Genomic DNA, 22,161 nt, shown 5'->3' with positions numbered 1-22,161 from the left:
CTAGTTGCTTTAATACGATGCTGTTCTTTAAGTAAAACCAAAGAGGGCACTCAGAATTCTTGCAGCAACTCTGCCTTGGGAGAAAAACAACCTTTTTATGTGCAACCTCTGGAAGCCGTCTGCCTTTTTGGAACAACTCTGGGATTTATGTCATATGACAAGCTACTAAAAGTGGCGGTGGAAGCCGTGTGACCATGGCTCTGCTCTAACCCTGATGAAGGCCAGTGGCTTTGATGGGAATTCCTATAGGAACATCAACTCAGGGCAAAAAACAAATCATCAGACAACAGAACACTGCTTTATCATTTTATCTATTGGGGACTGTCAAGAAAGGGATGACATTGTCACTGAGAAATCCTAACTTCATTCAGTTCTCGGCAAACTGACTATCTAAACTAGTACTTGCTCCTGAAGTCTCTGTCATGTTTTTCTTGCCTCATTTCCTTCATAGCAGTATCTCCATCTGACACCCTGTAATGTGTTAATGTGTTTATTTTGCTAACTGCCTCTTGTTTTCCTAATAGAATGTAAGTCCCAGGAGAGCATGAGCTTTTACTAATGTATTTGCTGTTGTATCTCCAAGGTCTCATACAGTGGCAGGCTAAAGTAGGTCCTCATAAATATTTATTGAATGAATACATGAAGGAATGAATGAACAAATGAATACTAAGTCTATTCTCAACTATGTGTTGTTGTTGTTTTTTTGTCTCTGCTCTGCCAAGCTTCTTGTTTTTAAGAGTTGCTTGACCACTGACTTTGAACATAGCAGGAAGTTCACAGGTTTCTTGATCCTTGAAAATTAATAAATTTAAAAAGAAGCATACTATCTTTTAAAATATAATAGATACCTAAAGAACCCCTCTTAGCAGGAAATAAGAGATTCTCTGACATGCTTACAGACTGGGCCAAATAGGAGCTTGCAGGTAATTCCTGAGATAACCTACAAAGGGTCAGTTTACAGGCACAAGCCTGAGGCTCAGTCAGATTGCCATCTCTGTGTGGTCTGGCCTCCTGCGATGTCACAGACAATCTGTCTGTCATTGCAGAGCAGGTGGCCAGGCAGGACTTTGGATGTGGATACGGTGACAATGTCAGTTGCTAACCAGGGCCTTCACTGTGCTATAAGGAGATGATTGCTATTAGGTTGCAATTTACTCTGGACAGGGGCCAAAAAGTTTACCCTATACCCCAAGTCCATCATCTACCCTATAGGCTAGTCCCACTACAGTAGACATCATGTACTTTGTTAATTCATCTACCATGCACCACAACCTGCTCTAGATGATGGAATTGAATGTTCAACAAGACAGACACAGGCCCTGCAGTCATGAACTTCACTTTTTGTTCATACATTCCCAACTGCTTATATATCACTGTCAGGTCAATTACTATATCCACTTGTGCCTTGTGGAGACTCAGAAAGATCCACAAACATTTCTAAGTTTTCTCGCATTTCCAAGAAAAGTCCCCATTTTTATATCTGTTAAATATTGATGCTCAAAGGAGCAGCAGAATAGAAACCGCATTGTGGAGATATAAGGAGTTTGTGTTTATTGGGGTTTTTTTTTCGGTTGTTTTTACCATTAATTAGCAATTTGATCTTAAGCCAGTGGCTCTCAGCTCTGGCTGAGCCATAGTACCACCTAGGGAACTTAAAAAAAATACCAGTGCCCATACTCCATTTCCTGTCTCTGGGGACAGAATAGCTAAGAGTGGGCCTGGGCTTCAGTATTATTTGAAAACTACACAGCTGATACTTCTGTATAGCCAGGACCGGGCAAATCTCTGTACTTTCTTTCTCAGTCTTTAAAATGAGAGTAATCATAGTTCATCTAATTAGTTTATCAGGATTTCTTATATAAAACTTAGGTTGCAAAAAGAAAATAATTTTTATATCTATTTATTTATTTTTGTCTACACTAAAAAATTCTACAACATATCCAAAGATGACTAAGCTTTTGTGGTATGACAGGAAAATATGCTAAAAGAAAAGAAAAAAAGAGATAGTATCTGAACTTCCCTGCTCGTGATTGCTGAGGACTGTTTAGGTCACACTGTAAAAGATTCTGAATTTTTAAAGAGACAAGAGCAGATAGTTTCATTATTTCCAGACACTTGCAGTGATAGCAAAGTCAGCATTGTTAAAACCATGAGTTAAGACACCCTAGGTTCAGTCTATTTTCCCCTCAGGTATTTTTGTTATGACTATTTTCAAGGGCTACTGTCTGGGCACTGCGGTAACAACTAAAACATTGGCAGTTCTCAGAAGATTCTAATCAGTGCCCAGCAGTTACAGATGCAGAGGAAGCTATACATCATAGACAATGCCTTAGAAAAGAGATTTATTGAAAAAGCTGAAGTGCAATCTCTTGGGGACATTGTTTCAGAACTGGATTGCAAGAAACAACTGTCTGGTACAGGGCACCCCAGGGGCCGCATCTTGAGTCCTTATTGATGCAGAGTCCTTGAATCAATATTGAGGGAAGTTTGTGCAAACTCAGTGAAGAAGTTTATAATAAGATCCCTTGTTAAAAAAAAAATTAAATGTGACAACCAAAACCTTCACTATAGTGGAATTTGTTTAAAATGGCTCTGTTGGAAATTATACCTTCAGATTACACTACAGATGGGACCAAGTTGATATCCAGACATAAAGGAAAATAAATATTGTGATCCAATTAGAGTGTGGTGACCCTTTTATTAATCATATAACCACAATCTGCACTTACAAAATCAGAAAGTATACAAGTAGCTTCTTTTATTGCAGATAGAGGAAGGACTTTTGTACTGTAGAAACATCCATTTTCCTGGATTATTCATTGTACAGAACTCTGTATAACCAAAATGAATGCATAATTATTATCAAAAATGAGATGTTCTGAATATGTGGAAGTTAATTATATAGAGACCCCTTTTTAACTTTATGTATGTATTTTTTATGGAACTTGACCAATAATTATAACAACATCATTTATAAATAATTACTATGATCAGAAACTATATTGGCACATTACATATATACATATTTTATCCTCCATATAGCTTCCTGAAGGAGATTTTTACTATCTAGGTTTTCCAGACAGTTATTGTGACTCAGAAAGGTAAAGAAACTTCCCCAAGGTTGCACAGCTAGAGGTGATATTCTGATTCCAAATATTCTGACTCCAAAGCCGTAACTCTCAACTAGTCTCTTTTTTCCTTATTCACTAATCATTCTGCTTTCTATTCAGTTACTCATTGGTAACCTTATCCATTGGTAAATTTGTGGATTACAGACTAGATATGTCCTTAGTATAATAAGGGGCAAACATGAGAGAGTGTTAGAATTTTATACATGCCCAACCCTTGGCTATAACTGCTCATACAAAGACTGCAACATTTCACAGAAAGTGGGTGACCACACAGTGATGGAGCACAGAAGAATATGGGTGATAACTGTGAGTCTACCAGTAAGGCTGCTCCCACCCAGGAGCAGGGCCCAGTTACTAGAAGGGGCTCCACTCTGGTGCTCAAGAGATCAAAACAAAACAGAAAAATAAAGGTTGAATTGCAGGAATAAGACTCCAGAGAAGGAACAATCGCACTTAGAAGTAAACAAAGAATCCTGTCACCCCTGAAGCAAAATCCCCTGGATTCCATCAGCAACAAAGAAAACTCAAAGGATAAAAGGGGCCAGGGACCTACTGGAGGACCCTAAGTGTGAGGAAATGGCTAATGTTAAGCTCCACTAGCTGGCCAGGTTGAGGACATGATAATACTTTTTCTTATGTAGAAATCAGTATCAGACTCAGCCTGTGAGTGAGCAGACATCTGAATGGCAACACCTGGCAAAATAGTAAATGAGGCTGGGAAGGACTAGTTCTATATATCAACACCCTTGTGAAGCACCAAGCACAGAAAAAAATGATGGTACCTCTGATCTAGGCAATTCAAACTCAACTGAAAAGAATTATATTATGACAAAGTAATATTTTCCTATGATGAAAAATTATTGGGTGTTTTAGTAAAATATTAAATATATATATCTTTTTAAATTTTGTTACCCCTGATCATATGTATACCTAATTTTTTCATAGTTTAGATAAAAAAATTAGACCCAATTTACAAATTTTAAACTTGATCTGAAAATGAATTGACTAAAATCTCCTGAAGATTTGCAAGAAAATAGCTCATGAAAATCTGAACCATCTCTAGAAGACATCAAATCTTAGTTATAGCCCTGTGAAGTCCCCAAAATGGTCATGCCATACTGCCTGGATATATAACAGTGAAAACCCATAACTGAATCTCAAGTCCAAAGAAAAAAAGGGCAATTAGTATTCGATAACACCATTAAGAAATGCTATTGCCATTGGAATGTAAATCACCACTTTCCCACGTACAATATTTCTTCTTTCCAAAGCCACAGCCTGCAACAACTTCACAATTTCCTTAGCTAGACCCTGTGCCAGTGATGTAGCCTTTGATAATTCTTGCAATAAAAATCCAGTCATGCTTGACATTTAGGAGGGAGCAAAAGGTTTGATTTGCCTCGGGGCCCTAGAACCCTTCTAGAGATGCCTTTAATGAGAAACAAAAGGCAAAATAAAGTGTTCAAAAATGAAGGCAAATCAAAGAGGGTGCCAAACCACTAGGCACTAGGCTGCCTCTAAGGTTCTAGATAAAGAGAGGACCATTTAGTGGTTTTCCCCCCAATAATCCAAGTTGACTTAATATCAGTCTAGGTTGAAAAAGAGGAGGAATAAAGAGATTCAAGATGTCACCCTCATGTCTTCTTGGCTACTGACAAGATGGACTGACTTTGGAATAAAGTCCATGGACCACAGAAATAAAGATATAAAGAACAGGGTTCTCTTCACCCCACATCACAAGCATGATTGTGATGCTTATACAGAAGATCTGAGCTTTCACTAAGTGGTTCGTAATAGCAATAATAGACCACAGCCTTTGCACAGAATCTCTTCCAATGAGATGTATTCCACTCACATTTTCAGTTAGCTCTTTCACTCAGCGCCGTTAGTTAGCCTTGTCCCATATCCTGTGGGTGGGGTCTTTAGTTATATGCCTTTCTGTGTCATTGACAAAGCAGTCACTTCACTCCCCAAAGACCTTTCTTTGAGTGTGAGCCAAATGTCTTCCTTTTCACATTCCCTTAAAGTCAGGGCCCTGAGTAATTTTTGGCTGAGGACATATTCTAACAGAGATGGTGACCTGTGTCTCCCCTTATGTGACCCTCTTCACACCCACTAGTCGATGCAGTCTAACATAAAGTTTGTGTGCGGAGTGGCTTCCAAGAAACTTAAACTCACAGAGAGGAAAGGAAAATGTCCTTAGAGAGGAATGAGTCTTGGGAATATAGAAGACAAGAAACAGCTTAGAATTTCCTTCAACAAGCTGCCTGTTCATAACCACTGGCTGGAACTCAACAGAGCCTCGCTAATTCAAGTGAGGGCCTCATGCAGGCAGCATCACCATCACTAGGGAGTGATGCACCAGTGCAGAACCCAGTCCTGCTCCACACCTTCTGCCTAAAAAATGACACTCCCCGGGTTATCTATGTGCACATTCTTGTTTGATGGGAATTGGCTTGGAACAATGACTTTCAACCTAGGTTACATAGGAATTAACCAGGGGAAATAAATAAGTAAATAAATAAATAAATAAATTCTGGGTCCTACCCCCACTGATTCCAAATTAATGGGTCTGGGGTGTGGCCTAAGCACTGGGATGTTTAAAAGTGTCCCAGGAGATTTTTTGAGGTGCAGTCAGGATTGAGAGCTATGCTACTTCAATGAAGCCCTCTTTGCCTCCTAGTCAAACAGTAAGGTTTCTGTTCAGAAAAGCTCTTTTCCTGTGGGCTGGCTGTCCCATAGCTGCACTGTAAGTACTGGGGAGAATTCTGCTAAGGAACTTAACCTTCTGTGGAGTGTGCTCTGCAGCTCTCTTCTACTGGTACCTTCTCCAGATAGCTGCCCCAGAACCCACCCCCCCCACACACACTTTGGCAAACTACACCAGCAGCGAATAACTACTGGTGCTTTAAAAATACAAACTTGGAGTCTCATTTGCCATCAAAGTCTCAAGATGGGACGCTGAAATCTGCATTTTTACCAAGCTTCCCAGGTGTCTGATGTACAGCCAGGTTTGTGAACTCCACAGTAGGTCTAGCCTTTCATCTTGCCAAGTTATTAAGGATTTGTAAGGATGAATGAGCTGTCAAGAGAGCAAGGGCCTGGTGCAATGCTCCTTTATTAATTACGGGGAAGTGATGTATTGGCAATGATAATGCTTCTCTTGGAAAGGGCAATGAATGGTTTGTCGATTTCTGCATTAGATCTCTCCCAGCTCAACCTTAATGCTCAGCTTTTACTCCTCTCTGTAGTTGAAAAGCTGCGTGGCTTTCACATTTAACAATCTCTTGGTCTTTATTCCCAGGTGAGGTGCAATCGCTGAGGGAAATACCAGCACGGAGAATCTTTCAGAGTTCTTGGCTGGGGAATACCTCTTTCCCCACCCCCATAGCCTTATCTGCTTGCGTCAGCAGCTACTAGCCAGCTTGTTGCTGTGCATGTCTGATATGCAGGGAAAACACGGAGTGAGGATTTAAGAGAAAATCATTGATCTATCCCCAGATCCCTTTGCTAAAAGAAAGCTTCCTTTAGCAGACTGATAGAAAGTTAAAGGAGGAAAGATATATCTGGTTAACAGTTTCAGAGGTGAGAAACGGGTCGCGAGCTGTGGTTGGGGTTCTGTCTGTGGGTGAGGCGAGGAAGGTTAAAGAAAAGTTGCAGCGCGGGTCTGCGTGTAACCGATGAGCTGAGTGCGGGAGAGAGCGCTAGCGCGCCACCAAAACGCACTGCGGGGCCGAGAGCTGGGAGGAAATCGAAAAATCGCAGCGACAGAAGCTGAGAGCGGGAAGGACTCCCCACCCGTTCATTGCTCCAAAAACGCGCTGGCTCTGCTCCCAGGCGGTGGCCGAGGGCGCCGGGGGACGCGCACGGGCCCGGGGCGCTGGGACACGGCGGACAGCGGCGGGGCCGAGCAAGCGGGTGAGCCAGTGCGAGGCTGCGGGCGGCGGCGGGCGGGCGAGTGCGCGGGGGGAGGGGAGCGCGCGCCGCCCGGCCCCGGCCCTCCCTGCCTCCCGGCCTCCGCGCCTGCCTCCCGCCCGCGCGCACCGGCTGCCCGCCGCCGCCGCTCCTGCTCGCGCCGGCGCTGCACGGGAGCCTACCCGCTGTCGCCTGCTTTGTGCTCCCCCTGAAGATGGGAACGACCTCTTCCTGATCGGGAGCTGTTTAAAAGGAGGGAGTGCGCCCTGTTTCCTTCTCGAGTGAAGGAAACGGGGAAAGAGCCATCCACTCCCCAAACCAGGTAGGATCTTATGATGGGCAAAGCAGGAGGGATTTGGTCCGATACCGCCAACTATTTTTCATTTGTTGTCCATAAGGCTATACTTCCTTCCGCTTTGACAGACGACAGGCTCCTAAATTGTGTGTGTGTGTGTGTGTGTGTGTGTGTGTCCCTACACATTTTCTGGGGTGGGTGTCCGGGCAGCTCGGGGAGTGCAGTTGCTCGGGATCGTGCGTCTGGGCGTGAGTGTGCCTCCCTGCCAGTGCCGGCTGCCGGGGAAGAAAGGGCTGCCGAGGAGAGATGCTGCACCCTGCACCGCCCTGGGTTCCGAGGATCGAGGGCGCGAAGATCTAAGTCCACCCGGAACGCAGCGCTGCTGGGGATCCAGGAGTCCCCTCTCTCTGGGCTCCGCTCGGCGGTCATCCCTCCTCCTGGTAATCCCTGGGGTCTTCCACAAGGCCACACTTGCGAGTCCCCTCTTTTCCGGCGAGCGCGGGATGCTCTCTTAACAGAGATTGAGGAGCAGAGGGAGGTGTGGCCCGGGCGGGGGAACAGATGAGGGAAAAATGCAGCGGGGAGTGAGCAGAAGGGTCCCCTTTTCTAGGCGCTATGTCGGAGTGCGCGTTGGGGATTCTGCATGCACAGACATTTTCACCCAAAGAGATTGGAAGGGAACTTTGCAGCTGCGTCCTCGGCCTCTGGAGCTTTGGGGAAATGGTCTGTGTTCTGAGATATGAGGATACCCTTCTTGGCTCCACCTTCATGAAGTAGAGGGAGGTCTTATGGGTGGGCAGTTGGCTAAAGAAACTAAATTCGCCCAAGCGATGATTTTAAGAACACAGTATGGTCCTTCCTTGATTTTTAAAATCCCCCTTCCCCCCATTGATTCTGTTGACTGATGAATGGCTTGGGCTAGCAATTCGTATTTCCCTCCCCAAAGTGGCAGTGGTTGCCCGTTGTGAGCAGAGTGATCAGATTTAACAAAGAATTTTAAAAAAGGTCGGTGTTCAGGGTGATCGCCGTCATTGGAAAGAAAGTCATGCTTTGCACTAGGTATCTGTTTTACCTCCCACCCACCCCCACCCCCTTAGCCTGGCTGCCTTGCTGGCGCGCTCTGTCTCACTCCAGCTAGTCAGCCACTAGTGGTTGTGACTATAACAATACAAACTTTGTCCTGCTGGAGGTGTAAAGACTAAAAAGAGAGGGGGGGGGGGAAGGATATCAGTAGGAGGTGTAGTGGAAGAAGCTTTTTAAAAAATGACAGATATGGTAAAGACAGTACAGGCATCTCGATCATGGAGGAGCTGGCAGAGTAGGTGGAGATTCTGATCAGAGCTGATTAAAAGCAGAGCTTCAGTATCTCCAAATATGAGCGATAGAACATCCACACTCCACCTTCTGGGTGAAGATTTCCTAAGGGAAACCAACCGGGAGCAACGAGGAGGGGATTCACAAAGTGTATCTTTTGCCCATGCCCCCGGCGCAGGCGGGGGCGCGCGCGCGCATGTGTACACACACACACACACACACACACACACACACACCCCGCCTCACTTGCTTTCCCCTTTCTCTCCCAAAGCAATTCCTGCAGCAAGTCAGGAAAGGAGGGAAGAAGATGTATCTAGAGGTTTCATTCATTTCCGATGAGAAAAGAAAGCCAAAATAGAGATGATTGTCTTTAGGTTCCTCTTTCAAATGTTGTTACTTGGATTTAGCTCTGTGGGTTTTGCTCAACTTGCTTAATTGGGAGGTTAGGCAGGTAGGAAAGGAGGAAGGAAGAAAGAGCAAGCACCATTTTGGGGGACTTGTGAGTGAAAAGATGGGGGGAAGACCCACCTATTTTTTCAAGAAGCAAGATGTGTTTTCCTACATGGTTTTCATTTCATAAATTCTGCCTGCTTGAAAGATTCCATCTGGATCTAAGGGCTCTTTAGCTAAGATTTCTCCCAGCCACTATAAAAGGATTCCTGCTCGCCCCCCCCCCTAAAATGGCTGTTGTCTTTTATTAAATATGGAGTGATTAATTCCTTAAGGGAAAAAAATGTGACAAAGGTAAACTATTATTCACTGTTGAGCTGTGCAGATGTTGCAAAGGATGTAAGTGTCTATGACAATCAGACTTCATTTATTCTGTCTTGCAAAATTAGCAGAGCTGGAAAAGGGAGAGTAAGGAATTAAAAGAATATGAAGGCTATGCTTTATGATCTGTCTATTTATCTATCTACAGACCTACCTACCTACCTATCTTTCTATGTACTTTTACCTATTATTATTTAATGGTTTCCACTGAATCTTTTTGGATTAAGATTGTGGACTAGATAATCCTTTGTTGACTATATAGGGGAATTAAATGCATAGCAGTAGCGGTACTTTAACTTCAAATAAAATTTTAAAAGGAAGGTGAAATATAGTTAGTAACACCTATAGAACTATTTGCAAAAATTACATTAAATACTCTAAGAGCTTCAACATTTTGTTAGCAAGCTATATTTAACATGTTTTTTTATCAGATAAAAATAGACTTTTATTTATCTTACAAAGTAAACGCATGGTTCCTTCCCTCTAAGTACTTAATGTGTTTCTTTGACAAAATAAATGATGAGGGAGCCTCTGCACATCCAGTGAAGTTGCATTCCCCCTTTAAAGCAAGTTAAAGCATTCATTTAGCTCATGGATGTGTTTCTTTCAAAGTCAGTGCATATTAGGACTTTACCCTCTGATTTTCATGTTGCAATTCAGTGAGAGGAGACTTTTCTCCATGATGCTTTCATAGAGAGGGAGAACAGCATGTAGGTAATAAGCAAGCAATCTGCCCATCAGCATGGAAATAGACAAAATCCAAACAAACAAATTAAATCGGGGGCGGGGGTGAGGAATACACAATCAAAAAAGGATGGTAGGGCACATATATATATATATTATGGTTTATATTTTTGCAGAGTGTATGTACGTTCCTTTTAAATGAAAATTAATTTGCTGCTTTACATTTATTAAGAACTTAGGTATCAACATGCAATGATCTTTCTTTCTTTCCTGCTCCTATCATCAATTTTTTTTTTGTCCTCTAAGGGATAAATGTCTCTTGCCAAAACATCTTCCCAAATCATCCAGGCCTCCTAGACCCCTCCTCAGATCCTCTGCCAAATTGTCTCCCATCTGACTAAATTCTCCTGCTCCCTCTTGTGGCAAATATTCTCCCTGACTTTCTCCGGGTTCCAGAATCCCATCACTTAGATTTCCCTCAGCTGCCGGTCACTTGGGTTCTAATTCTCACCAGTCATTGTGGCCCACCAGGCCAGGGGGTTGCTGAACCAGCTGTTTCCAATTTTCTGTCTGAACAAAGGGGTGTCAGTGGCCTGGAGACACAGCTGAGATTTAGTGGAAGCACATATCAGTTGTTCTCTGACCCTTTGGGATGGACTAGATTCTGGGGTTGTGAGCTTTCAGAGTCTGCCTCTGAAATTTTGATTTAGATTGAAGGCTGTTCTGGTGGGGCCTCATCAAACACAGTGGGATTATTTCTAGTTTTCTTTCTTTCTCTTCCAAAAGATACGTGTGTGTGTGTGTGTGTGTGTGTGTGTGTGTGTACGCACATGCGCCTCCCCACACTGCTCTCTCTTCCTGCTTCCCTCCATCCTCCTCCTCAGCCTCTCACTTGTGCACAGATATAACATATTTTGAAGACTCAAACTAATCAATTATTTGGGTCTCACTTGGATTTGTCGATCAAACAGACTCTTCTGAACTGGGAGACGCTAGGGTAAATGACTCTTCCGGATATGTTTTTATCAAGAGCTGTTCAGAATAAAGATGAGATTGGGCACCTTTTCCCAGTTTGCTGACTTAGGAGAGAGTTTCTCACAGCGCTTACTATGAGGTTCTCTTTGCTGGTGGCTCTGTACTGAACCCGATGTGTTTTATATCTGCATTTGTGATCTACCCAGCCAAGAGAGTGTAGTAAGTTACAAAATAGACAAATGTGTACGAGAATCAGATTTTCTCTTTACCGGTAACTTTTTAGACAATTTCAGAAGAATGAAAGTCCTGAAGTGAAGGAAATGTGTTTGTGGTCAAGGGCAAGTGTATTGCATTCTCAAGTGATTAGAGGAAGGCAAACTATCTCTAGGTGCAAAGCAGTTATCCATTTATTCATTGGCCAACATAGGATTTGAAATTCTCACATCATAGACATCCCTGTGAATAAGTAATTCTATCCAGTAGATTCCTAATAAAATGCAGTGAATATTACCTGAGAAGGAGATACCATTAATACTCAAACCCTTAGCATATTATTCATTTTTAAAAACTGGATTGGTTTATCTGATCTGCTGGAAGACAGAAAAGTCCTAAGAGCCTGGAATACAGGAAGATGCAGAGAAAGTGGAAGACTTTTGAAACTAGTTGCTGCATAGCTGGTGCCCTCTGAGGGCACTTCTGGCGGGGAAGTGGGTGGGGCCTGAGTGCCCAGGGCAGGGCTGCTGGCAGTAGCCAGACAGAGGCAAAGATAAACCCCAACACTGAAATTTGACTTCTGGGGCAGCAAAGGGAACAAAAATTTGATCCTTTTGTGAAATTTTAGCCTTTTTAACATCTTCTGAGAAAGGGACAAAATATTTTCCCTGGTGTGAAATGATATCTGTAAAATCTTGAGTGGCTTCCACTGTATCGTTTTGGAATATTCAGACCAGTAACCTAGAAAGCTAGTGTGATACCCATGCAGACTATTGGTATCTGGCATAATGAATGGACGTAGAAAAATACATGCAAATAAGAGAATCCATCTTCAGTCTTAAAAAAGACAGAAAAGCAATCACGTTGTAGACGTCATTGCATGTGAAGTCAGCATAATTAATAATCTGCTGGTTGAATCTGATGTGAGATGAAGTCAAACAGACAAGAGGGTGATTCAGCAATTTGTCTCAACTCAGCCCTGATATTTATTGAGAACTCAGTGTGTGCAAGACACTGCACTGGGCTTTCCAGAGGATGCAGATGATGAAGAGGTGCTGCTCGATATTTGTTGAGCACCCGCTGTCTTCCAGGGACCAGTCTAAGCCCTTGGTACACATTTTCTCAGTTAATGCTCATAAGTGTCCCACAAGGGAAGCATTCTTTTCCTGATTTAAAGATGAAGATGATGGCTCAGATAAATAACTTGTCCGAAACTGAACAGGTGATGGCACCAGTTTTTGAGGCTGTTCAGAAGCCATGTTCTTTGAGTCACATTCTCTCTTCTCAGGGATGCCACTGTCTAGAATGAGTAAATACTTTGATGAGTGAGAGAGATGGCTGCCACGAATGAGCAATGTGCTGCAGAGTGTAAAGGAAGAAGACGATACTGGAAAAGGCTTCATGGAAGAGGAAGCATTTTAATTTGTTCTCAGAGAGTGAAAAGGACTTTAAAAATAAGTTCTGGCTATTTTTAAATAAACAGCCCCAGCTAATTTATGACAAGGACAAACCTGGGGCAATGTTAGGACCATTTCCAGACTTTTCCAGTCAGCTGTCTGTCACAGTCAGGACTATGCCATGGGATCTGTGGATCTGGTACAAATGATGGCAGAAACTGTTGCACAAAAGTATTTTGCATGTGAAACCAAAATTGATGATGAATTTCCAGCACAGCCTTGAACAAGAGAGGCTGTAATAATCTGAAAGGTTGGCCAAGTGTCACCTGTCAGCCTGCTCCTCTCCTAAAGTTGACGATTATGTTTTGTGTACCTTCCCAGGTGTTTTTTCCTTGCTTAGCACCGAATGGCTTAACTGCTGTCTCCCTTGAGCTTCCTGAGCTTCTCCAGCTCCTTATTTGCTTCCCCTTCCAGCACTGGACCCCGGGCTCTCTTCATCTGCTCTGCTGATGGAGAGCATCCAGTCCAAATGGCAGATTTAGAGAACGGACTGCTTACTGCATGCACACCTGAACTTCCTCCACAGACTCTGGTAGAGCCCCAGGGTGAGTAGCATCAGCCAGGGCAAAAGGATAGAGTTTGGACAGGTACTCAGAAGTCTCTCAGAAGTTCCAAGTCACTCTTTCAAAACAAACTACCTTTCAAATGATGAGAGATGTGAGCCCTCTAGAGCTTAAATGTTTGAGTTGGTTTTGGGCTCAAAAAAAAAAAAAAGTTGATGGCTCTTTTTTCCTCTGATTACTCAGTGGCTTCCTTCTACTGGCCATTCAGCTAGCTGTCAGCGGCCTGTGTTGAGGGCTCCTCCTTACCAGTCCTCTTCTTGCTTAGAACCACAGCTAGCATCTTTGGAAAAAACATCAGACCTGTAATCATCTGTTTGTTGTTGTTTCTTTTAACAAATAAGCATATATGAAGAGCATATGAAAAGAAATTACTTTAGCCTGACCAGGCGGTGGCACAGTGGATAGAGCGTTGGACTGGGACACACAGGACCCAGGTTCGAGACCCCAAGGTCACCAGCTTGAGCGCGAGCTCATCTGGTTTGAGCAAGACTCACCAGCTTGAGCCCAAGGTCGCTGGCTCGAGCAAGGGGTTACTCAGTCTTCTGTAGTCCCCCGATCAAGGCACATATGAGAAATCAATCAATGAACAACTAAGGAGCCGCAATGAAGAATTGATGTTTCTCATCTCTCTCCCTGTCTGTCTGTCTTTCCATCTCTCTGACTCTGTCTCTGCCACAAAAAAAAGAAAGAAATTACTTTATGAGAGTGAAACTGGAGATAGCTTAATCCAGATCAATGACTCTAAAGTCATTTCACCAAAGTCACATCTCCCTTCTTTTCTTAGATAATGCAGAGGGCTCCAGAAACGTGCCTGTGTTTTCTGCTCAGGAGTCTCTGGATGAATAGGACTCCCCAGAGTGGAAGGAGAACTATTATGACTTTTGCTTCTAGATTGAAGATATTGACTAACAAAATGAAGGCCCCTAGAGGACTCAGACTAACTTTCTTTGAGGTCCGCAGACCTATCACAATATTTATATTTTTGTATGAATTCAACAAATGGTATTTTTAACACCTGTGCCTTTTTTTCTTCATCTGTTAAGTGGAAATGATAATAATTAAGTGACTGATGGGGTTTTTGTGTGTAATAAGACATTAATAGTTGTAACACCTTTGGAACAGTTTCTGGCACAAGAGTGCTCAATAGGATTGTTTCCTGTTACAGGAGAGATGAATAGTGAGAAACCCCTCTCCCTGCCTCCGTGCCTTTGCATGAACATGCTAACTGTGGGACGTTCCATGGACAGGGGAAGGAAGATAAGGACATATGTAGTGACTTACACCAAAGTTTATACAACTGTCTTTTAAAGGGCCACATAGTATTTTTGACTTTGTGGGCCGTAGGGTCTGTTACAATTATTCAACGCTGTTCTAATGAGAAAGCAGGCACAGACAATACTTGAATGAAAGAATGGGCATGTTGTGTTCTACAAAACATTATTTTTGAATTGTGACACATGAAATGTGAACATCATATCATTTTCTCATGTCACGAAATATTGGTCATTTAATTTTTAAATATTTAAAGATGAAAGAATTAATTTCACAGACCTTATAAAAGCAGGTAGAAAGCTAAATTTGACTCGTTGGCCGACATCTGACACACAGGTAGCTTCTGAGAGATGCAACGGTAACCTTAGGGAGCTTGGGGAATCTTAGCAATTGGATTGATGTCAACCTAGAACTCAGAGACCTTGTTTTAGAGTCTAGCTCTGCCATTTCTGAGATGTGTGGCTTTGAGAAATTCTTTCAGGATACCATGTCCTGAGTTTTCATGTCAGGAAAAGGAGAAGAGAGAAAGCTGGAGACTTTTAGGGGATTCCCTAGCCATAAAAGAAGTTTTATGCAGGAAAAGTGGGTCTTTGAGATGGGTCATGGAGAACAGGGAGAAGCATGAGGAGGGAGATGCGGTGCAGGTTGGGTCCTTCTCATCTGGTAGCTCCGCTGACCTAGGAAGGTAGACAGGTACTGTGTTGCAGATGATGACCTTGAATGCCAAAGTGAGAGATTAGAATATTATAGCTTCAGGCTGTTAGTGAAATTTTGAAGTTTTACAAATCAGACTGAAAAATGGAAAGTGACTTGCCCATGGCCACATGACTGGTCAGTGACAGCCTAGTCCAGCACTGATTTCTTTTGGCCCCCAGGCCAGTGACCCTTTCATCCAACGCATTGCCCCCCAGCAGTTGCATAACTGTGACCTCAGAGGGGAAAGGTGTCGTATAAATTACAGAAGCTGCTTTCAGTATTTTTTAAATGCATGATCTCATACCCCAGTATATCTAACAAGGTAGGTCTCTGAGTAATCCCATTTCAGAGAGGGGTCATTGCAGAACTGTCAACAGAAGGCCCTACACTCCAGCAACCTTTTGCCTGGTTTCCTGCTGAGTGTCTTAAATTTCAGCTCACATGTTATCTCTTCAGCAGAGCCTTTCCCAGTACCCTAGTGGTCAGGTCTTCCATTACTTGCTCTTGTAGGAGGGTGTTTTTCCTTCATAACCTTTATCAGAGTTAATAACTATGGTTTTTTTTAGTAACAATTAAATTAACATCTGCTATCTGTCTTCCCAGCTAGATAATAAATTCCTAGAGGAGAGAGATTGTGTCTGTTTATTTCATGGTTCTAGTCCCAATGCTTTGTACATTGCAAGACACATAATATACATTTGTTGAATGAATGAATGAATGAATGAATGAATATTCTCTCTTAGTCACTGATATTGATGAAAACAGTCCTTGCTTAAGCAAAGCCTTACTAGGCAGAAGTTATTGTCTTCACTTACTAATTACTTGATTAAATGATTAGCATTACTTTCTCCATTGACTTTTTTTCTCTACATATTTTTTTAGACAATTAAATTTAACAGGGTGATATTAGTCTATCAGAGTACATAGATTTAGAGAAAATATCTCCATATCTTTTGGACAGTCGATTATGTTGTATACCCATCACCCAAAGTCAAATCATCTTCTGTCACCCTGTATTTTGTTTCTCTTTAAGCCCTTGCCCTTCCTCCAGTCTCCCTCCCTTTCCACCCTTCCCTTCTCCCTGGTAATCACTGAACTCCTGTCTATGTCCATGAGTCTTAATTTTGTGTCCCACCTATGTATGGAATCATACAGTTCTTAGCTTTTTCTGACTTACTTATTTCACTCAGTATAATGTTATCAAGGTCCATCCATATTATTGTAAATGATCCGATGTCATCATTTCTTATGGCTGAGTAGTATTCCGTTGTATATATGTACCACATCTTCTTTATCCAGTCCTCTATTGAAGGGCATTTTGGCTGTTTTAATGTCTTGGCCGCCATGATAAATGGTGCTGGGAAAATTGTAAAGCCAAATGCAAAAGAATGAAACTTGACTACAGTTTATCTCCTTGCACAAAAATTAATTCAAAATGGTTCAAAGAACTAAATATAAGATCTGAAACAATAAATAACATAGAAGAAAACATAGGTACTAAATTTGAGGACCTTGGCCATAAAGAACATTTTATGAATTTGACTCCAAAGGCAAGGAAAGTAAAGGCAAAGATAAATGAATGGGACTACATCAGACTAAGAAGCTTCTGCACAGCAAGAGAAACTGTCAACAAAACAAATAGGTGACCAACTAAATGGGAGATAATATTTTCAAACAATAGCTCAGATAAGGGACTAATATCCAAAATATATAAAGAGCTCTCTACATTTTTAAATTGGTCCTCTCCTATAGCTCTTCACTGATCACAAAAAAGACATTAACATCATAGTCTTGTCATAATTATTAACATTAAATCATAACACTTAAGCCAACATTTAAACAATTCTTCAACTATAAGTGTGTAGCATTGGTATAAAGGGCATAGGCACTAGATGCCTTACTTAATAGAGAAACAATGTTTCATAAACTGTGCTCAGAGATTTGTGTAAACATTTCATGTTTTCCTGTAAGCCACACAGTTTATTCTTATAAATAATAAAATGTGGCTAGTTCCTTTTTAAGCTACTTTTGTTTTAAAAATTAATTTGTTCTATGTACATATACACTTGCTTTTAGAGTCATGTTACTGAGTATATTGTCAGGAACTTCAGAAAATTGTAACATAGAATATTGATGAAGGTTCACCATTACATGAGCATCTATAAGCTTGAATTTCTTCTTTAAATATTTCTTTTTACTTCCTACTTTCGGCCTCCTCAAGAGCATCTTATTTTTTCCGGGACAGTGATTTGAGACTATGTGGGAAAACTTAAAAGACTTAACAAACCTCAAGTTGCTAGGATTCCATCACCTGAGAAACAAACTACTTGAAGATGAAGCTTTAATGACTCAGGGAAAAAGCTGATGAAATTCACCAGCCTCTATGCCCATAACCAGCATTTTCCTTGTTAAAAAAGATATTTTTTAAAAAAGGCATTCTAAAGGTTTCTGTCATATAGCTTGAAATTGGATTTTGTATTAAACTTCCCCAGGCCCAAGGGACAGACCAGAAAGCAGAAAGAGTGACTACAACAATTAACTCTTGAGTTGCAGTGAACAAAGAGCATAGAAGACGCCCTACAAAGAGACTGTCATTGAAAGGGCACAGCTCCCCTTGTCACCCAAGATTTCTAGTCAGGGGTGTATGTTTCTGCATATTTTCTACCTCTATTCAGGGTGAATGGAGTCTAGAGAGAAGGTCTTCGAAAACTCCATCTATGCTGGGTCTTTGTCACATGTCAGTGAAGTGTTCTAGCAATCTTTACCTGTTTCTACTTAGAGAAGGCAGAACGAACCCTTGTCAAAATTATGAAGTAGGTGTAAGTTACTCCCTGGGCTTTAATCTCCTCTTTTGCCCCATCCCCCCATGATCTTCTGTAAAGGTTCATTCTTCTCTGCCCACCTCACCCCTACTTCCCATATACACTCACCAAGGGGCTTTGGGTTGTGACGTTGCATGCAGCCCCAGTCTGAGAGGAGGCAAGGTTATCTGGTATCATTTCACAGCAGCATCTCCCTGATATTACAACAGTCACTGTCTTCTGTTTTTTAGGCATTACCTCCTGTCAACTACCCTGTGTAAGTTCTTTTGCTCTCCATTCTGTGCTTGCTAAACATGCCCCCTGCCCTCATGACACTTCTACCCAGTTCTGCCCTTCCAACCCTTTATGCCAGTTCCTCTCAAGGGGTGTTGCCAAAACCACCTAAATCCCAATCACCTGGGGTGCTTGTGAAAACTCAGATGTTGGGGTTCCTCTTTAGAGAATACTGTCTCTCTGACGACCAGGCCCAGTTATTTGCATTTTAATGAGCTTCCCTAGGTGATTCTTACCTGGACTGTGGTTGAAGAAGCATTGCTTTATGCCTTTAGGCACATCTTTTCTGCCTTCTGGAATATCCTCACTCTCTCCAGCTTTTGTCACCCTTCCTTTCCCTTTTATGGAATTTTTCATATTCTCCCTAGTAGTCATGGTCATTTGGGTAATGATGATTTGAAGATTGTAAATAATGCAGGGACTATGTGGTAATCATCTTGTAATTCCCACAGTTTTTGGTCTGGTGCTCTGCACATAGAGGCCACTTAATAAATGTTGGAGGAATAAATGAATGCTTCACTCTCTAGAAGTATAGAGAGGGCTATACTTCACTCAAAAAACATTTCTTTAGCTGAAAGGTCATCAAGCTAGTGTGGAAAATATTTGTAGGTAGAGGATCTTTTTTGGTGATTCAGATATAAATGCATGTATATGACCTCATTTTTTTTTTTCAGTGTGTAAGGTCAAACATCAAAGGAAGGCTGCTGCTATTCAGGGTCAATGGTGAACAAGTTATTATCTGAAATGGTTGTTATTGTCCATCACAAGGCCCCTGAAAGTCACAGAGTGCATAAGAGATGCTACCAGGCCCTGCCTCCAGGAGCGCACTGCACCTGGAACCTCTCCATTGCAGGACTATTGGCTGAGCCGTCTGAGCTGCCTGAGGTTTCTAGAACCTTAGTTTTGTGAACCCAGGACCCCAGGTGCATTAACCTCTGAGCTGTGTGGTCCACTTTGAGAACATCAAGGTACGTATATAGTTCCAGTGTCTAAATGCCTGGAAAGTCTCCCCTTTCCTGTGATTCTCTAGGGATGGAAGATTTCTGTCTTCCATAAAGGAGACTCACTCCTTGACTCTTGGAATGCCCCTCTGGAATATGAGCTTCATTGGGGATAGTATCTTCTCCCTCTTTGCAACAGAGTATCTGGCACACACGACTGTCTAAGAAATGCTTGACAAACAAAATTATGAATGAATTTGTTGTTTTCCCTATTTCTTTTGGATAACATACCAGTTTAAAAAAATATTTTTAAATGTTTTGATCCTAAGACAGTATATTTGAGAGCTGCATTGAAATTCTTAAAAAAGAAAAAAGGATTTATTCTTATTTGAGCAAATTATTAATGTTCTGCTAAAGTTGGACATTCTTCTCAGCTCCACTCACTGCCCTCTTATTTTAGTTGTGCTTATTCACTACTAGGAGTTCTGTCTCCCTTTTCTTTTTTCCTGACCAAGTGGAAACCTTGAGATTATTACTTTGGAATGATTTCAGACTTCAGATTTTAGCTGATGATCCTCTAAATGGAGCATTTTTTCTTGCTACATGATGAATAGGAGTGCTTACAAAACCCTCGCTTTGGGGCTGGGGAGGCAGGAGTCAGGGAGGGAAACGTGCAAGGCTCCAACGAGATAGTGCAAGCTACGCACACTTCTTCAGGTGGGAGGAAGTGTTAGTCTGCACTGAGCACAGAAGTAAGGAGCGCTTTCCCGCTACAGGACTACAGTGGAAACTCCATAGTGAAAACAAGCAAACTAGAAGGTGCTGCCATTTTGGAATCCATTATGGTATAATCCAGAGTACTCATCTCTTATGTCATGACTTCAGCCAGCTTACTTTTATAAAAGATTTCTCTTTCTTACGTGTAAAATGGGAAATGTAATACCTCCTTGCAATATCGTCCAAAAGGTCGGTAATAGTGGATGCAAAGCAGTCAGTATAGTATCTGGGACAGAGCAAGTGATTAGTCAGTGGTTTTAGTCATTATTGTCGTGAATGCCCCAACTGGGGTCCTTACAGTGCCCTTGGCGCTGGCCTAATGAAATCGGAGGACAATCCTGGCTGGCTTTACTTGGAGCTCTTTGAATTCCCGCTGACTTCCTCTTCATTTATATATTATTGGAAGGCTCTCTTTATTCCGCCGCTCTTTTACTCCTGGCCATACTTCTGTGTCAGTATGCAGAGTTAATATACTGGCATTTAAACTCTGCATGCGCTTTCCCTTTAATGGGGTCTTTGTAATTAATGGAGGTGATTTTTGTTTGGTGTTAGGCTGGATGTCTTTTTATTGTACTGAAAGGAGAAAAAGATATGCTATGTTGAGAATGTCCAAAATCTTAGGACCCTTTCAGGTCTTGGCACTACAGAAAAAAAAAAAAAGTCAGCAAGTCAGGGCTGGTGTAGGAGGACCCACACTCAGGAGCTAGGGAAATGTCAAGGCCTCTCTCTAGACTGGAGATGAGTTCTCTCAGCTTGAGGTTCTCTTCCCAGGAGCTGAATCAGGTTTCCTCTTCTCCGCCTAACACTGACATTGGCTTCTCAGTAGGAATCTGGCCTCTGCTCATTTGGGGAACATTTTTAAATGCAAATGGACAGGCTCAGCCGTCAGATTCTTATTTGCTATCAGAGATTCGGGAATGAGCACATGACCCTATAGAAATGATTTTGTTTGTCTAGTAAACAAGTCCTGTGCATCTTCCATTCGCCAGACTCTGCTCTAGGAACTGGAGATCCATCGGTGAACAAAAGGCACTAATCCCTACCCTATTAGAGAGAGAAAGACAAAAAACAGAACCACCAAGCAAATTGGACAGCATATAAAAAAATAATAACTTGTATATAGCAAAGCAAAGCAGGGGGAAAAGCCCAGGGTGTATCTCATGACTTTTCAATAACTTATTCATGATCTTAAATCTTGAATCTATCTTTCTTTTTTTTTGGACATGTTGCCTGACCTTTACCCGAGTCACTTTCTGTGATGAATGAGGTGGGTGTTTTCTGACATGGGTCAGGATCCTGATTCTAGTCTTGTAAGTTCCTGTAGAAGGACTTGAACCCCTTCTATGACCTCTCACTGCCTGTCCCTTCCAGGACCTGTTACAATTTATCAGGCAGCAAAGAAGAAACTGTCTCATTGAAGGAGAAAAAAAAAAGGTAATAGCAGAGAGCTACTATGGAAACGAAGCTCCTTCCTGAAGTGTGGTCAAGTCTGAAGGCCTGGCGTTGGGGGCCAGAACAGTAATTTGTGGCCTAGATGAATGGCCAGATAAGGAAAGCCACACTCTTGCATCGTCTTGTTGTCTAGAAGCATTTGGAAGTGCCTGCCTCCGTAGTGGATAGAATTTGTGGTTGCTTTAATGTTGCCTTAGAACAGATTAATTGCTTAGCTTTGAGGCTTTCACTCAGTGAGAATTACATAAAAGGGGATTTCAGGTCCTGATGAAGGAAAGACAAGAGGTTCCTTGGAGTAACCCCAGCTGCCAATCAACAGAATGAGATTAGGCCGCCTCAAGCAGGGGCCTGGCGGGAGTGCCTGAGGTATCCCTTCAGTCTGAGTCATGTTCTCCTTGGTCATCAAAAGGCTCTCGCTTTCTCAGGGGACACTGCTCTGCTCCTCACTAACCCTCAGGCCAGTGCCGTGGGCCTCTCTGCCTCACACCTGACACAAGCAGTGTGATGCAGACAGGTACGTGTTTCTGTTTCTATGACCTCTCCCTTCAATGTCGTTTAGAGGGCTTGCTCGGCTCAATATCTTCTCAGCGTTCTTTGCCAGATCCGTTTC

The 22,161-nt window shown here is 42.3% G+C and overlaps 1 protein-coding gene across 12 annotated transcripts in view; it reads left to right on the top strand.

Moving 5' to 3' along the window:
• The window catches only part of SLC8A1 (solute carrier family 8 member A1), a 373,856-nt gene that overhangs the window by 44,248 nt on the left and 307,447 nt on the right, over positions 1-22,161 (top strand). For 3 of the 12 annotated variants that reach the window (XM_066266989.1, XM_066266988.1, XM_066266984.1), the window contains exon 1: positions 7,760-7,781. The exons of 7 other annotated variants lie outside the window; for them this stretch is intronic. The gene's annotated coding sequence lies outside the window, so the exon portion shown is untranslated. Of the gene's footprint in view, positions 1-6,989; positions 7,369-7,759; positions 7,782-13,169; positions 13,301-22,161 lie in introns of those variants that run through there. 2 more of the 12 variants (XM_066266982.1, XM_066266979.1) reach the window with 2 other exon arrangements.

Source organism: Saccopteryx bilineata, chromosome 3 (genome assembly GCF_036850765.1).
Source record: "Saccopteryx bilineata isolate mSacBil1 chromosome 3, mSacBil1_pri_phased_curated, whole genome shotgun sequence".
NCBI classification, from domain to species: domain Eukaryota; kingdom Metazoa; phylum Chordata; class Mammalia; order Chiroptera; family Emballonuridae; genus Saccopteryx; species Saccopteryx bilineata.
This window is presented reverse-complemented; position numbering and strand designations above follow the sequence as displayed.